The sequence below is a fragment of the Micropterus salmoides genome, unplaced genomic scaffold (assembly GCF_014851395.1).
Source record: "Micropterus salmoides isolate LMB-PRFRI ecotype aquatic unplaced genomic scaffold, ASM1485139v1 Ms_hic_scaffold_17, whole genome shotgun sequence".
Lineage (NCBI taxonomy): Eukaryota > Metazoa > Chordata > Actinopteri > Centrarchiformes > Centrarchidae > Micropterus > Micropterus salmoides.
The window spans coordinates 32196923-32202431 of record NW_024040817.1 but is presented as its reverse complement, the minus strand read 5'-3'; positions in this window follow the sequence as shown (position 1 = coordinate 32202431).

The following is a 5509-nucleotide window of genomic DNA, read 5'->3' as shown; positions in this document are numbered from 1 at the left end:
TCTGCTCTATATATAGTGGACTCATCCTTGCAGTGTAAACCTGCCTCTTACTTTTAGGCTCAGGACACGTGTCAGGTTACTCAGCGTGTGCCTAGCTTATTCTCTCACCTCGGTCTGAAGAAGGGCCACTGTGCTCTGGCACACAGGGTGCAGTGCTACCGGCTGGGTCACGGATTACAAGACTTTCTAATCCATAACATCAATCCCTGTTGTCTGGGTCTCAGTCAGCTCAGGACAGACTGTGTGTCTGTTCACTGCTATCACTCACCTAAGTGTGAAACCAGTGCAAGACTGCTTTGAACTGCATTAACTGTGTAGAAGTACATGGTAAAGGTCTGTCTATATTAATTCCTCCATGTTTAAGCTATATTTATTAGTTTATAAGTTTTCACTAAGAACAAAGCTCTCTTTACCTGCTTCCACTCACACCGTTCCATACATTCACATCCTGAAGTTGACCAGCTACAGTCTGGTAGTCTGGATCAAGAGCATCTCACTTTCTCGCTGAGGGTTATCCTGCTGGTCTGAGGACTGAACCTCACCTGCAGTACTTTCTACTAACTAAACATTTACCCATTAGGCCTCTTTCACAGCAGACATTTTGACTTACCAGGTATATGTAAAGTATGTGTTTCAGATTCAGGAACAGGAGCATGGTATTAGGCATGTATTCTTATGGATGCTGAAAGTAACAAAGTCATTATTAACATTAATAAAGTATCTTTAAGTGTTCCATAGAGATATGTGGGTCAGTGATAAAAAAGGGCATAAAAGTGAGGACATAACTAAAAGTAAGTTATAAATTAAAATAAAAGTATTTTAACTTTCATTAGAATGATATTTATAAATTTACTGTATAAGGGTACCCCCAGGAAGTAAAATTTAAGACTTAAAGACCTTTTTATAATGGAAGATAAGTATGAATTTTATGGCTGAGAAAATAATTGATCAAGTTACCTGAATTTATTAAAACTAGTGCTGGGCAACGATTAAAATTTTTATGCGCATTTTTATGCGCAAAATTGAATAATGAATTCTAAAGTAGTGTATTACGCACTATTAATTTAAATGTACTGCTATATACACATAAGTGCAATAACGTGGTTTGCAAACACTTTAAACAAATAAGGTGCTTTTTACCAGCACAGTAGCGATAAAATATTTCTTGTAAATCTCAACTTAAACATTAAGGTCAATCAAATCAAATATTAAACCAAAGCTATTTGCCACTGCCACGGCATAACCTTTTATCTAGCTTGTTAAAGCAAGTTACCATCAGAATCCAGTTTTCTTGGGGTTTTTTTCTGAACAGGTATCAGCAGAAACATTTTTCTTTTATCCGGGAGCAGCAGAAACAGTGAGTCTATGTTCAGTATCAAGTTCCCCTTCGAGGGAACTCGAACTGCGTCGGTGACGACACTATGGGAACGCCTCTGGGCGTGGCAGGGCTGAACTATGAATGAAACTACTCCAATCCTATTGGTGTTACTAGAACGTTAGTGTGTGACGGCGTAACCGGAGGGGGTATATAAGCACGCTGGCACATAGGACACATTAGCTTCTTTCTATTCAGCAGGCACTCTGGCTATGTTTGGAAGCTCCATCATCCTAACGACGAAGCAGATCATGTCGAAGCGATTCCGACAGTGTGTCTTTCCATGTGAGCGTTTCATCACCGAAGGTGATACCGATGGGATGTGCGTCTCATGCCTGGGGATGTCGCACGCTCAGGCAGCTCTCCAGGGGGGCTGCCTGCGACCATTGCGAGGCCCTGCCCCTGAGGGTGCTGAGATCTCGAGACATTTCTAGAGGATGGTCGGATGCGCTCCCCCCGTGGCACAGGCCCCGCAGTCGCTGACGCGTCGCGGCGGCTCCAATCCTGGGGATCGCAACGTGAGATCGCCGAGGGTGCCGGAATGGCTGAGGCCTTTTTCCGGTCCTCGTCCGCGGAATCCTCCTCCCCTCGTCCCTGATCGGGAGCCCGTTTCTCGGTTTCTCCCACTTGAGGGGTGAGTCCGGAGAGGCTTGCACGATCTGGCTCTGAGGAGCTAGATGTGCTTAGCATGGAGAATGACTTCAGTCTTGGCGGGCCCGGGGGAAGAGGTCCTGAGACTTCGAGTAGGGGGACCCATCACCACCCCCCACCCCCCGAGGGGCTGGTCCCCTTGGCGAATTTCGCGGAAGCTTGGTGAAGCCTCGTGAACATTTCCCCGTGGGTCCTGCGCACAGTAGTAGATGGCTACAGGCTGCAGTTCCGGGTTCGCCCCCCCAGATTCTGCGGGATGGTCGGGACTGCAGTACACGCAGAACAGAGCCAGGTGTTGGGACAGGAAGTCTGCTCTCTGCTAAAGAAAGGGGTCATAGATCTCATTTCCCCGCCTGTAGAAACTTGCAGTTGTGGAAGCTGGAATATGTATAGAGCTTCTGCATTGGCACACCAGTTAAAGTATGAGGACCAGAAATGAGAGCCGTTCAACAGTTTATTGTCCTTAGTTTCCCACTTCAACATTTGACTGTTTGACAGCTAAAAGGCAAATGAAAACAACAGAAGTTACTCTAGCGGGTCATAATCAAATTAAAGCACTTATTAGCTGTTAAACAAGGAAACAATAACGATAGCAGATATACAGAACTTACTCAAGTAATGCATCCAGTCAACTGGGAAGGATTAGCGAGGCTTCATGTTAACCCACATGCTGCAGCAAACAAATGGAAAGGACTGAGCAGGGCCTCATCAGGCCTTTCATCAGTTCAGGTGTGGCCTGACAGGGTTGTGGCTAATCCCCGCCCCCCTGGAACTTGTCAGGAAGGAGGATTTTCTACACCGCCGGTCAGAGAAGCCGACTTCTACAGCCGATACTTCCTGGTTCCCAAGAAGGACGGAGGATTGCGTCCGATTTTGGATCTGCGGTCCCTGAACTAATCTCTGAGGAGATTCAGGTCCCCGCCATCATCAGTCACATCCAATCTGAGGATTGGTTTGTCACGATAGATCTGCAAGACGCTTATTTCCACATCTCCATCCGTCCCTCTCACAGGAAGTTCCTGAGGTTCGCCTTCAGGGGCACGGCTTACCAGTATCGGATGGATGCATGGATGCAGCTCTGGCTCCGTTGAGGCTCCAGGGCATCCGCATACTGAACTACATCGACGACTGGCTCGTCCTGGCCCAGTCTCGAGAGTTAGCGGTTCGGCATCGAGATGTCGTCCTCGCCCACCTTCAGCGTTTGGGGCTGCGGCTCAATGTGAAGAAGAACGTGCTGACGCCTGCCCAACGGGCGGCAGCAGCGTGAAATACCTTCCGGACTACTGCAGATGAGAGCCCTGCAGTGGTGGCTAAAATCCAAGGGATTCTCCCCGAGGGGAAATCCGCTCCGTGTGATATAGGTTATGAGCGGGTGCCATCGTTTCCTGTCTGTATGGAGGAAATCTTGGTTCCTGTCCCAAGGTCCCGTGTTGGGAGCGATCTGTCGCCGAACAATTATTTCAACAGACGCCTCACTCATGGGATGGGGCGCGGTCATGGACGGCTGCTTCGTGAGAGGCTCCTGGGAGGAGCATCATTTCTCTTGGCACATAATTGCCTAGAAATGTTGGCGGTTTTCAGAGCTCTGAGGAGTTTTCTGCCCGCCCTCCGCGGTCGCCACATCCTTAATACAGTAGTGGTGGCCTATTTGAATCACCAGGGGTGAGACCTGCTGTCGAGACAGGGGCTGAGGCCCGGGGAATGGAGACTCCACCCCGAGGTGGTGGAGTTATTATGCGAAGAGTTCGGCCCCGTAGACGTGGAGGTCTGGATGCCATGGTGCAGACGTTTCCGAGGCTGCGTCTGTATGCGTTTCCCCCAGTCGCTCTACTCCCGGGAGTTCTGGAGCGGATCCGCCAGGACGGCGTCATCATACTACTAGTAGCCCCGTTTTGGCCGGCACGAATGTGGTTCTCAGATTTAATATCGCTCCTCGAGGGCCCGCCCTGGCAGGTCCCTCTGAGGAGAGACCTGCTGTCCCAGGCAGAGGGCCGGATCTTTCACCCGCACCCCGCCCTGTGGCAGCTATGGGTCTGGCCCCTGAGGGGGCGCAGTTCCTAGAGGCGGGCCTGACGACAGGAGCAGTCGAGACGCTGCTCAGCTCCAGAGCCCCGTCCACGAGAAGGATGTATGGCCTAAAGTGGAATGTGTTCACCACCTGGTGCAGAGAATGGGCGGTGGACCCAGTTACCTGCTTGGTAATTGTGATAATGGAGTTCCTCCAGCACCGGTTCTCCGCTGGCCTCTCCCCGTCCACGCTCAAAGTGTATGTGGCTGCCATTGCAGCATTCCACGCCCCTCTGAGTGATGGGCCCTTGGGGAGGCTTCTACTGGTAGTGCGCTTCCTCCGTGGAGCCCGGAGGATGAGACCCGTGACTCGTTCCAGGGTTGCCACCTGGGACCTGGCAGTGGTTCTCGAAGCTCTGGCTGAGGCCCCCTTCGAAACCCTGGAGTCGGCTGAGGCCAAGCACCTGACCCTTAAGATGACCTTTCTCTCTATCACCTCTCTGAGAAGGGTGGGGGATCTCCAGGCACTTTCGGTTTCTCCCCGATGCCTGGAGTTTGCCCCGGGGAGGGTCAGGGCCATCCTGCACCCTGGTCCAGGTTATGTCCCTAAGGTTCCGGCCAGGCTGGCAGGGCACCCGGCACCTGTGCGCTCTCCTCCTAGTCGTGCCTTCAGGTTCTGCATGCTGGGGGCAGGCGGGGTTTTGGTGCGGCCTAAGTGGGTATCTCGTTCCCATAGTGTCGTCACCGACGCAGTTCGAGTTCCCTCGAAGGGGAACGTCTCGGGTTACGTATGTAACCCTTGTTCCCCGAGAAGGGGAACGAGACACTGCGTCGGTCCGCCACACCTCACCACGTCACGGAGTGCCTTGCTTCATAGAAAGGGCTAATGTGTCCTATGTGCCGGCGTGCTTATATACCCCCTCCGGTTACGTCGTCACACACTACCGTTCTAGTAACACCAATAGGATTGGAGTAGTTTCATACATAGTTCAGCCCTGCTGAACTCATTTTGACTTGGGATTGAGGGTGAACTGAGGACCACTGACATATACAGCCACGTCACTAGTGAGGCAAAATAAACATGTTCATTTGCCCTAATGCAGGATTGTCATAGTACAGAACTTGTAAAAGTCAAGATCTAAACCAGTCCCTCTTTTGAAGCTTTCAGACACCTGTGGCAGCACTCCAAGTCAGTGAAAGACAAAGATGTCCGGCCCCATGTTTGTAGAGTGTAATGGAAGTTACCATATATAATATATGTTGCAATAAACAGTCCTTTAGACTTAGAGCCACATGTCATTAATTTACATATTATATAAATCAGAAAGGCGCAACCTTTCAGAATTGAAAGATTATAGGATTGCAATCACTGAACAGTAAGAAAGAAAAACACAGCGCAGTTATCTGCTAGTGGCATTTATTACCATTGTCAACAAAGACAGCAACAAACAATATATTAAACAAGCCATGCATCTC